A 12,548-nucleotide genomic window follows, 5' to 3' on the forward strand; every position below is an offset into this window, starting at 1 on the left:
CTCGGGTCGTCGAGGCAAACTGTTTACATGCGAAAAAGTTGTCTCACCTGTCAGGGTTACTCTACCTGCAGAGGCGAGACAACTCGCCTCCCCGAGTTGTCTCTCCCACCTCATGTAAACGGTTGATAGAATTTTTAAAACAAATGAGTGGAAAAATATCTCGCCAAGAGTAACTCGAGGGAAGGGTTGTCTCGGGTACCCGAGACCATATAAACAGGCCCTAAGAGGGCCGGGTGGCTCTTGGGACGAGAATGTGTCATTAAGTAATAACACGAAACTTAAGACGCAAAGACTACGTGAATAAAACATAAATCACACTTATAGCTGAGACAGGAATAGCGATCCGCTTGGGTTTTAGGGGTTTTTATCTTTCTGTGAGATACAGTGGCTCGTGATGCCCCTCTCCTCTCCTCCCCTCCACTTATGTGCAGGTTTGACCCTTTAAGATTAAGCATTTGCTATCTATATATTTGCAACAATAACATAAGGGTAAAAGTTACCGTTATTTTTAGCTTTGGGTAAATGCAGCAGCTAGTCTTTACTTAAAGAGCAGCATTTGGGGGACACTTTGTGATGTAAATTGTGTGTATTTTGAGGCACGAGTGATGTTGAAGTTGACGAGAAGAGCAAGGGGACACTTCGTGACGCTTATTGAAATACGCGCGCATCTAATTAGAGTCAAACCTGGACATATCTCTAATCATTGCAACCATGTTTTACCTGCACAAAATATGCATTACTGTAGGCGCTTCCATTGAGGTTATCTTAGGGAAGCTAAGAACTGTAATAACAGGCCATTTCCAAGTTCATGTCTGCCTCCTCTTCAAAGCGAGTCTACGTGCGACGTTTTTGTTAGTAGAACTAATTACCATCGCAAAAATGTCGTACTTAGACTCGCTTTGAAGAAGAGGCAGATATGAACTCGGAAATGCCCTATTATTACAGTTCTTAGCTTCAAGCAATAAATTTTAAAACGTGAGGAAATTTGCAAAAATAGCCCTGCCTACTATGGTCAGTTTCAAAGTTATAATAAAAATAAACGATGATCGTAAATTCAAAGGTGCGGACGGGTTGTTGTGATGTTCTCGCAAGGTTTTGACAAATGGTTGATCAGATATACTTTGCAAACTTTGGGAAGTTCATTGATTCGCCGCTTAAAACAAACGTTACACGAAACATTAATTGGCATTGGAAAACTATTACTTTATCAACAAGTTAGATGTTACTACGTTCAGGTGTTCTCAATCTAGTTACCAGTCTCTCATTAAAGCGTGCGAAACACCACGTTATCAGTAAGAATGAGACAACCCGTACTCGTTCTTTAAATCGCGATTATCTTGAATTGTTAAATTTGCTTTGAATTTACTGTTGTCCTGAATTTAGAACACTGAAAGCTTGATATGGATTATGGGAAATGGTCATATTTGTTTGAAAAGATAACCCAAGTGTACGGACATAGGAATCGAACCTGGGAGTGTTGACTAACCCTTGACCTAGCGACTCGACCACCACACAACAACAACATTTCATAATGCTGTATTATTACTCGCCAACAAATAACATTAAACACTACAAAAGGTCGGTTCCCATTCTTCACCACCAAGCTAAACAATTTAAATTCAAAGCTTAGGCCTAAATTATTAATCTAGGCCTAATTAAGGCCGAGACACACTAGGTGATAGGTCGCTGCGACACGTCGCGGGGACAAGTCGCCGCAACAATTCGCCTCGTGTGACATAGTTAATTTTGTGCAAATCATTGTTGCTGCAATCAGTTGCACGAATTCAAACCAGTTTGAATTCGTGCGACTGATCGCATCGACAAAATTAGCGAAAGCAGCGTTGTCGCACCATGAGTACATCATAGGCGTGTGGGCAACTTTTTTCCAGGGAGGAGGGGGATTGGCGGTAAGCCATTTGCCCATAAAAATGCGCTCAAGTTGTCCAAATATTTATGAAACTGAGTCGAAAAGAAACGAGGGTCACTAACTGTGCACTAACATAGACCTACATATGAAGTGAAGATATTCTTACATATGATTCTATCATACGAGCTCATAAAACACCTTAAAAGAAATAGCTGTCTCTGCCATTTCGATGGCCGAAGAAATCAATGATACGATCCATGTCATTTTTGACCACAGAGTTGGCATATGCCCTTTCATTGTTAATAACTGCGATGTTACTGAACGACACGTTGTTACCCTATGGTGCTGTGGAGGTAAGTTTTTAATCTGCGCAACGCACTGAATCATCGTTCTGCAGAAAAAGATGTAGGAGGTATCACTGCAATGACGTGTACCACATTAGAAAAGTATGGAAACATATCAAATAGATCATTCTTCTGCATTGTCTCCAGCATTTCTGAAACAGCCATGTAGCCTAATCCGCGCGCACGACGAAAACTCGCGTACATTTTCGGCTCGGCTTCCAGAATCTCGCCGTCGATTTTGCAAAATTTAGCAACGCGGGAGAAGCGTTTTTTATGAGGTGTTTCACTGTGGCAGATATTTCCCAAAGCACAGGGTGACAAGGGATGTAATTTGTAATTTTTGTCGACACATATTTTTGTTTTCTAGTGGGGTGCTCTCGATGCGCTAGTACTGAACTTTTTCTTAAGACAATTGCACAATGCTTTTAATGAGGATAATATTCGCTCTTTTATGATTATTTGTCCAAAGTGTAGAAGAGTGAATGTAAGTAGTGCATGTTCTTGCTAAGTTGCCTGTTATCCAGTCACTGAGGGTTTAGATATATAATACATTCACTTTTTTTTTTGGAGGTAGGGAGAGTGGGGGAGGGTTTGTAATTATATATTTTATACCGTTATGGGGTTGGGTAAGGCGGTTGAACCTTGTAGGGGATGCTATTCCCTTTTGTTCTAACACCTGTATAATTGTATGTACAAATCTTGAAATAAATAAATCAATCAATCAATCAATAAATCAATAATATGCCAGCAAAATTCTTTAGTAAACCAATTAAGGAGATTATACTAAGGATTGTGCCTACTCAATGTGATTTAAAAATAATATACTTTCTCCTTTCTGACAACCAAAAGTATCCCATTGAAGCCATCTAAACTCTTTCAGGTGTCTCTAAGAAAGACACAATTGCTTAAATTGGCCAGACAAGTGCAAGGATGACTTGTCCCTTTTATGTTGGAAGCGTTAACCAATAACGTTAAATGTAACACAAAACTGCCGACAAACTTTAAGCAATCGGATTCAAGTTCAGATAAAAATGAGAAAAAAAAAGTTGGTTTAATCATGTACAAATAGCAGGATCACAAACAAAAAATTATGTTCAAGGGATCCGAGGTTCACCCAAATCCACCGAAGTAGCAATGGGGGGGAAATCTAAACACTATGGAATGTCGTACGGTGAGAGCACACTACTGAGATTTCATGATTCTATTAATTCAGTTTGAAAATTTCCAGAGATCACTTATAATGATACCAATCCTAGATCTGGCGTATATGCGCTACACATTAATTCATTAGAATTGGAAAGAACATGAAATTTAGATACACAATGCCGATGACTTTCTTTGAAGAAGTGTTGGTCGTTTTGCTCGTGGCGGAGACATGCTGTGGCCAAGTGTTTTGGGAAATAGAAGAGGATATTTACGAAAGTGAGCCTAAAAGATAAGATACGAATGCCATTCTACTTGAACTGCGCACACAAACTTTTTTTAAGAGAACGCTTGTCCACTTTCTATCTTAACCTTTAAACCGTTAGCAGAAAAGTGAAGAGATGCATTCATCGGTGATGACTCGGGAATACTCGCAAAGATTCTGAGAGTTCCTACAGCAATAGAGACAACATCGCAAGGTTAGCAAGTTACAGGATTACAGTAGACAATTAACTTTGGCTAACATACTCCTTGCATAAATGTTTTTAAGAATTTGACTCTGCTTCAAGGAGGACTGGGACAAAACTTAGTTCCCAGAAGCGTTTCCCTTTGCTCCGATCCTGACCACCAATTGTAGCCCGTACCAGGCTTTCAGGTTAGGGAACTTAAGCAACGTCACGGAGACGGCAACGAGCACGTCAAAAATTTGCATAATTACTAGGCAGTTTGCACGCCCTGCCCGTGCATTTTTCGCTTTTGTCCATTTCTTTGCTATCGTCAGCAAAACAACAACGCAAAATAGCCAAATTTGAGGTTTTATGAAGAACTTCAGCACTCGAGGATAAATTGTCATTTTCTCACCTAAATTAAGCGCTGTTCCGACCAGTGTAATTTTTGAGGAACTACCACACCCTTGTCATATTCAAAAGGTTGAAATAGTCACGAAGTCATGATTACAATAACGCGAATTTATATTTTGAGATGAAAGTCAAAAACAAAGACTCTTACAAAGGAAATAACCAACATGGGAAAATTTTATGCGATACTATTTAGTTTATAGGATATTATTATTTGCAATATTGTTTGAAAATCTAGCAACTAAAGGTAGATATTTGGTATTGTTATTTAGTACAAATCGTATGTGGTCATGGTCATGTCGACACTAAACAACCGGTAATAAATCTATAGATTACTAAATAATGCCTTTAGTGCAGAAAATTACCCATTCAATTTCTCTCTTGTTGACTAAGAAGTATACGATAAGTATTTTATAAGTGTCCTGAGTATGGCCCTGGGTAACTTGCTCAAAACAGCGGTGGCGGCGAATAAGGAGGCACCTGACTGTTCCAAGGAAAGGCTGGTGGGTATGCGTTCTCTGGCTTTAGATCATGTCTCAGCACAAAAGGTCTTCCGGGATACGGTAAAGGTTAGTACGGCGGAGGTTGGTACGGGCGACCTTGGTAACCGTGGTTCATGTTGAGGGCAAGGTTGTTAGTCGATGCCAGTTTGGCTTTTCGTTCGACGTCTTCAGCCTGTTTTCTTTTCTCCTTTATACGTCTGTTTTGGAACCAAGTCTTTAGCTGCAACATTAGAGATATCACAAATGGAAGTTTATTTAACATAAAACGCAAAAGGATTGCCGCTAAAGTGACTTCAATTTAGAAAAAAATTCCGTCCGAAGAGTGAAATTTAAATACCAGGACACAGGGATATTTTACCATCACTTTTATTAGATTGTTACAAAAACACATCCTTATACAATCAGGACAAACCCAACAACAATAACGCGAATGTGCAATTTGATTCGCTCGTGTACTTCAAGCACAAGATAACACGATAACACGAACACGACAAAACGAAAAAAAATAGAAATATCGACAAACAGTAGAATGAGACCAAAAATTGCAACGAGAGTGTTTACCTGGATTAAGCACAGCTGAGATGGTAGGAACAAATCGATACTTTTTCAGTAGGAAATTTCCGATTAAGTTATAAACGGTACCGAACCATGTGACCAGAACAACGAACAAACCCGAACCACGACGAGCCAAAACTGAATGGATTCAAGCAAAGAAGCCTACCTGTGTTTCGGTCATCAGTAGCTTTTCTGCAATTCTTTTTCTGTCTCTGCTTCCCAGTATTTTTGGTGTTCAAGAACTCGCTCTAAGTGCAGCACTTGTTCGAGCGCAAAAGACGAACGAGAGATTTGGTGGACTTCTGTTTGTGCATTAGTTGCTTATCAGAATCTAAACATAAAAATGAAGGCAAAAATACTCAGTAGTTAGGACTGAAACAATTTTTGTGCAATATCCACACCTGTTAAATGAATTTAACTCTTTGTACTCTTTGACAAAGTCACCCACGAGCCCTCGCGTCGTCCGTACCATCAGTACGGAGCCTCAGCAACGACAACGGTGACGTCAACGAGAACGTCAAAATTTTGCATACTAGTGGCCAAAGACAATAGCTGTGCACGCTCTGCACGTGCCTTTTTATTTTTGTCCATTTCGTTGCCGTCGTCAGCAAAACAACAACGTGAAATGACCAAATTTTGAGGTTTTTGAAGGACGTCAGGATTTGAAGATAAATTTTCATTTTCTCCTCTAAATAAAGCGCTGCTCATAACGTTTTCATTGCCGAGGGACTTCCATACCTTTCTCACATTAAAAAACTTGGAATAATCGTGAAGTGAATACAATAATGAGAATTTATGATTTGAGATGACGTTCTCGTTCCCGTTTTCGTCGTCATTGCTAATGCTCCCTAATGTCGTCACTTCACTCAAGTTGATCAAAGCGGTAGCCTCGCAGCTCCTACAAGGTCTCACTGACTAGAGACCACCCTTGAGGTTTAACAAAAGAACAAATAACAGAAACAATGGCCCTTTTGTTTTAGGCCTAGGGTCCATTGTTTCTGTTATTTGTTCTTTTGTTAAACCTCAAGGGTGGTCTCCAATCAGGTGAGACCTTGTAAGAGCTGCGAGGTGACCCGATCAAAGGGAGGAGTGCGCTATCTACCCACTGGATGAATAATAACTAACCAGTCGACAAAAACTATGTGGTTTTGCTGAGGGCTAATAGCGAAATCCACCTTAAGAAAAACCAAGGCGTAAAATCAAGGGCTTGCTTGCAGGTTGACAAAAATAAAGCTATTTGTTCTAAACGGGCCGGAAAATTAACTAGCGCGGCAGACCACCCTTCAAAGAAGTGAAACAAAACTCCACAATAAGCATACCGTTGGACAAGTTTATTTAACACGTAAAATCAACAGCTTACCTTTGGTGAGTTTTCTACGTTTCATTTTATTTATTTAAGTTTCTAACTAATTCAATGTGCGTGTTTTTAAAATCCTCGTAGGTTCAAGCAATCCGTTTCGTGAAACATTTTGGGAAAATTGAGTTTCGCGAATGTTAAAACAAAGTCGTTAATATACAGTAAGTGTATAACTTCTACTATTGTGGTATTAGTAAATACTAACTGCAAGTAATTGCTTTACTTTTGCCAAGTCAATAATTTTTTAAAATAAGTGTAATTGATTTCAGTCTTTGGAAAACTAGCTGCTTGGTGACGAGCGAAAGGACAAGTGAAAAAGTCCTCGGAAGGATTAAAAAAACTACGGATAAATTAACTGAATAAATGCTTGAAAGAAAATTCGCCAAGAGCGGAATTTGAACCCACGTCCCCCGTTACTAGTCAGGTGTGATAGCCACTACACCACCAGGGCAACCATGCTGGCAATACAGCCATCGAAGAGGTGATTTACGTGGTTAGGGCGTGGACCTCCAAGGAAATTTTCTTTCAAGGTGACAAGGTAGGGGAGCCTTTATCTCCACTTGAAACCCAACTAAGGATCAAGTTAATGATGCACGACCGTAGTCAACTTAACGGATGACAAGGAAGGATCCACGAAGGATACAGGCTAATTTTATTTGTGTATGAAGAGTATATGAAAGAAACACTGACCCCGTACACCCCAAATAGTCATATTTTCAACTGAATAAATGTTTGAAAGAAAATTTCCCGTGAGCGGGATTTCAACCCACATTCCCCCGCTACTAGTCGGGTGTTATAGGGAGCTGACGAAACGAGGACGACGGCGACTAGGAGAACTTCATTTAAAAATACAAGTTCGCGTTATTCATATTACTACGAAGCTTTTTGATGTCGTTTCGCGTTAAAAATGTGTATTAAATGTCGCGGAATTAAACTGGTGTGAGTGGGTTGGAAGCGTAGAGAAAGGGAAACTGTCAAATTGTGCAGATCAACAGAAAAAAAATTATCTATCATAATTCGCAGGAGGGGGGTAGTAGAACGCTGTTATACTCACTGCTCTCTGATGGAGTGGTTTAGAAAACTATGAGCACAAATGAACATACAAAGGAAACAATGGACCCTCAACCCAAAACAAAATTGAGCTGTGTCGTATATCGATTCGATGAGAGAACGGATTGAAAAGAGCCACATGCTATTTGTAGCCTCCAGTTGGCGGTTTTGTCTTTTGGAGGGCGAATGTGAGCGACAAAGCCGCGAGGGGAATGGAGCAGGAGTAGAACATTCCCCTCACGGCTTCGAAGCGCTTCTTCTGTGAGAAAGACATTGCTGCTTGCTACAGAGGCTATGGACTCTGGAAAAGGGAAAGCTTTGCGCCATGATGTAAGTGGAGCTGGTGCAATCCTAGACCTTCACATTTCACGGCCGGTGCCTTAACCAATCAACAACGTGGACAAACAGCAATGAATCTTTCTTTCTCTCTGCTTGTTTCAAATCCGTACGTACTATGCAATAAGGTTATAGCCTACTTCGTCCATATTGTAGAACATAAACAAAGATGGGAACGTCATGAAACACTTAGAATAGTTCAAACTAATAGTTTGAAACTTTATAGCGTCACTGCCCTTCTTAGCGTTGTTCAAAAACTAGACAACAACTAATAATAACTAAACACTCGTTGTAGCTGATTAAGATATCGCGACATTCACACACAACATTGAAACTCTGATTACTCCAGCATGAGCCTGGGCGTACAAGTATAGAAAACCCTATGAACACGAGTGCATTTCGTGATTTATGGGCACGAGTGATGTTTGAAAGCTCTCAAAATTACGTGAGTGCTGCAATTTGAGAACTTTCAAAACAGCAGGAGTTACTCTATTATCGTGTTTCTATAGCAACGTCCGTGTTGCACTCTATAACCTACTTATGCATTCGTCATTGACTAATCAGAAGAGTGATATTCTGTTGAGAATACAAAAGTTACCTCCACTGCATAGCTGAATATGCTGATTTATTAAATTCTCAACCTCGGATAATGCATTTCGCGTGCTCTGATTGGTTCACTCAATCTCGGTTATCAGCTTATATACCTTGGTTTGACCTTATATGGTAAATGATTGCGTTAAGCGTTGCTAAACTAAAAAATGTTTTCGTCGGAATGCCAAATTTCTCTTTGAATAAAGCCAAAAAGGAGAGAAAAAACTTTTTTTGTGGAAAGTTTGGATCAATTCCGACGTTGAGAAGTACGCGAAAAGGCAAGAAATGTTTTTGTGATGAGCCTGCGTCTGTCTGACAACAAGGTATTACACAACCTCGCATCAGTTCTCATCAAGTTTTTTTCGATTTCTCTCGGATTAGCTCGCTTTTTCCGCTCGTATTTCGTACTTCAAAATTTTTGGAGTTGAAGGAATTTAATAAAACAATTATTCCATTCGCGCTTGTTGGATATGAGACTGGTTATAGCTAACTCGGCGCTACGCGCCTTGTTGGCTATTTACCATCTCATATCCAACGCGCGCTTATGGAATAATTGTTAAATATTTTATCCATGCCAGCCAACTTAGAATAGAGTTTAGATTTATTAAGACACCACCAAATACCTGTTAGAGAACAGAAAATAAAAGAGCTATTTTACGAAACTGATTTTAGTGCGAGAAAAAAAAAGTAGGAATAGCAAAAGCCAGCCTGCATACATGGGTTTGTCCGGGCGCCAGGCAAAATTCTGACGACTGGGTCGGGCAAGATGTTGGTGTAGACGTGTTTGTGTTAGCTCCGTTCTTGGATATGGCACATGGCCAAAAATATTAAAAGAAAAACGTGGAAAAGCTCCTCAACATCCTCTACTGAAGAAAACTTCTCGCCCGATGACAAAAGGATAAAACATAACGTATCATTCACAGATTCTGAGCCTAGTAGCGAGTCGGATGAGGTGCTCACTTTGCTGAAAATGGCGGAGACGGTAATGCCAAAACTAGACCAAGTGTTAGAAAAGCTACAAAAATTAGAAGATCAAATTCAATCAGTGGACGAGAAAGTAAGTAGCCTTCAAGTCAAGGTCGAAAGTTTCGAGGTGTTTAAGAAGGAGACAGAAACGAAGATTAAAGAGCTTGAGGACGGTTTGAACTTCGCTAATGCAGAAAGAGAGTCGTTCTAGAAGAATTTTCAAGAAATACAGAGTCAAGTTCACCTTCTCAGAGACGAGAAACTGTATATGGAGGTTTATCAGCGGCGTGAGAATCTTCGTTTCTTTGGAATTAAAGAAGAAAAAGATGTAAACGAAGACACGAGGGAGGTTTTGGTTGATTTTTTAAAAACCGAACTCGGCGTGGAAGATGCTGATAATATAGAATTTCACAGGGTGCACCGAGTTGGGAAGCGGACTTCCTCTGTTGGAAAGCCTAGACAAATAATTGCGCGTTTTTTAAGATACCCTGATCGTGAGGAGGTCATGTCAAAGGCGAAGAAATTGAAAGGTAAAAACTTTGGAATCTCACCGGACCTTCCAAAAGAAATTCTAGAGCGTAGAAAGAAGAAGATGCATCGTTTTAAAAAGGCAAAAGAAGAGGGTAAGACCGTCTACTTTAGTAGGGCGGAGCCTGATAAGTTGTTTATTGACGGTGTTCAAATATAAAAACGTAAAATCTAAAACTTCAGGTCATGTATAAAACTATTTCTTTACCAAATTTGCATTATTTTTTTCCAAGAACTGGGTTTTTTGTTTCCATTGTTACTAGGTGTTATGAGGATTGCAAGACCCTTTGTGTTAGTAGCTCTATATTTAACAGCTTTCGCTGGCTACTTTTTTAACTATGTAATTGTGTGTCGTAGTTTTGCTTTGTGCCTTTTGTTTTCTTTTTCGCATTTTAGCGGGCTAACTTTATATTGTTCTTGTGTGAGGGACATGCAGTGCACCCATGGCTTGAGCTTCACGTATGCAGATGCCTCTTGACGTATTTATTGTTCCGTTCTCTTCACTGAAATGAAACTTTGAAATCTTCACAAAACGGAATTTAAATTTTAGAATTCTATCTCTAAATGTTCGGGGGATTCGCTCTTTTGACAAAAGAAAGGCACTTTTTTACTGGTTAACAAAAGAGAGATCCGATATTATCTTTTTACAAGAAACTTACAGTACTCCAGACGTCGAAAAGTTTTGGAAGTCGCAGTGGAGGGGCGACATTTTCTTTAGTCATGGTTCGGAGCACAGTAGGGGGGTTATGATTTTGGTTAAGGAGAAATTCGATTGTGATATTGAAGAACGCCAAGAAGATGAACAAGGAAGATTTATTATTTTGAAAGGTGTCATTCAGGGATATAGTTTTGTTTTTGTCAATATTTATTCCCCAAATAAGACCAAAGATCAATGCATCTTCTTCGAGGAAATTCAAAAACAGCTCGATAAATTAGAATTAGAGGATAATTGTGAAGTTATTATTGGAGGCGATTTCAATGTTATTTTCGATGCTGAGTTGGATGGAGCTGGAGGCAAACCTCAAGTAAGAGAATCCTGTAAAAAAATTGAAGATTTGTGTTCATCTTATGATCTGACCGATATCTGGAGAATAAGAAATCCAGATACTAAGCGCTTTACATGGAGACAAAAAAACCCTACAATACAGCGACGTTTGGACTTTTGGCTAATAAGCAGTAGTGTTCAAGAAGAGGTAGAAGATGTAGATATTATTCCTGCAATAAGAACGGATCACTCCGCTATTACAATGCACATAAACGGAATTGAAGAAACGGGACGGGGACCTTCCTTTTGGAAATTTAATTCTAGTCTTTTAGAAGATGATGAATATATCTCTTTTATAACTGAGAATTACAGTGATTGGTTGGAAGATGGAAAAGAGATTCAGGATCCAAGGGTCCTTTGGGACTTCATTAAGTATAAAATCCGTTATGAAACTATTACCTATAGCAAACAGAAAGCTAGAATTAGAAGGGAGAAATTATTAGACTTAGAACAAAAACTTAAAGAGTGCACAGCAAAATGCGATGAACAGCCCAGTCAAGAAAACTTGAGTGATCTGGAAATTTTAAAAACCGAATATGATAGTCAATATGATTATATAGCGCAAGGAGCAATAATTCGCTCGAGAGTAAATTGGTACGAATATGGCGAGAAAAGTAATAAGTACTTTTTGAACTTAGAAAATTCCAAAAAGAAAAAAAGTTGTATTAGAAAGTTAGTGGGGTTTAATGATGAATGCATAATGGATCAGAAACAAATAATGACAGAGATTCATAGCTTTTATGCCAATCTTTATGATAAGGACTCTTGTCAGCAGGGTGGCTTGTCGATTGATGAATTCCTTAAGAATGTAAATACTAACATGTTAACAGACGAGCAGCAGGAATATTTGGAGAAAAAAATTACAACAAACGAATATTTAGAAGCGTTGAAATCATTTGAGAAAAACAAAACACCAGGGAATGATGGATTAACTGTGGAGTTTTATCTTGGCTTCTGGCATCTCATAGAGAAATGTCTCGTCAATTCCTTGAATTTCGCTCACGAACACGGACAACTGTCAAATTCGCAAAAACAAGCTATGATTACGTTGTTGGAGAAGAAAGACAAAGACAGACGTTTTATCAAAAATTGGAGACCGATCTCACTGATTAATGTCGATGTTAAAATCGCATCAAAGGCGATTGCAAGAAAGTTAGAATTGTTTTTACCTGAGCTTATTCATTCAAATCAAAATGGTTTTATCAAGGGAAGATGTTTACTTGACGGAGTTCGAACAATTGAAGATGTGCTTGAATTTGCTAAATTTACGGATAGTTCAGGTATTCTTTTAGCAGTTGATTTTGAGAAAGCATTCGACTCTTTGAATCATTCTTTCCTTTTTAAAATCTTGGAAAAATTTAACTTTGGAACGCAATTTATAAAGTGGATCAAAACCTTCTACACTA

At 39.0% G+C, this 12,548-nt stretch overlaps 1 pseudogene; it reads right to left on the reverse strand.

The window, feature by feature from the left end:
• Nucleotides 1–9,145: 9,145 nt before the first annotated feature.
• LOC137974175 (broad substrate specificity ATP-binding cassette transporter ABCG2-like) overlaps nucleotides 9,146–12,548 on the reverse strand; it is a 36,774-nt pseudogene continuing 33,371 nt past the window's right edge.

Source organism: Montipora foliosa, chromosome 10 (genome assembly GCF_036669935.1).
Source record: "Montipora foliosa isolate CH-2021 chromosome 10, ASM3666993v2, whole genome shotgun sequence".
In the NCBI taxonomy this organism is placed as follows: domain Eukaryota; kingdom Metazoa; phylum Cnidaria; class Anthozoa; order Scleractinia; family Acroporidae; genus Montipora; species Montipora foliosa.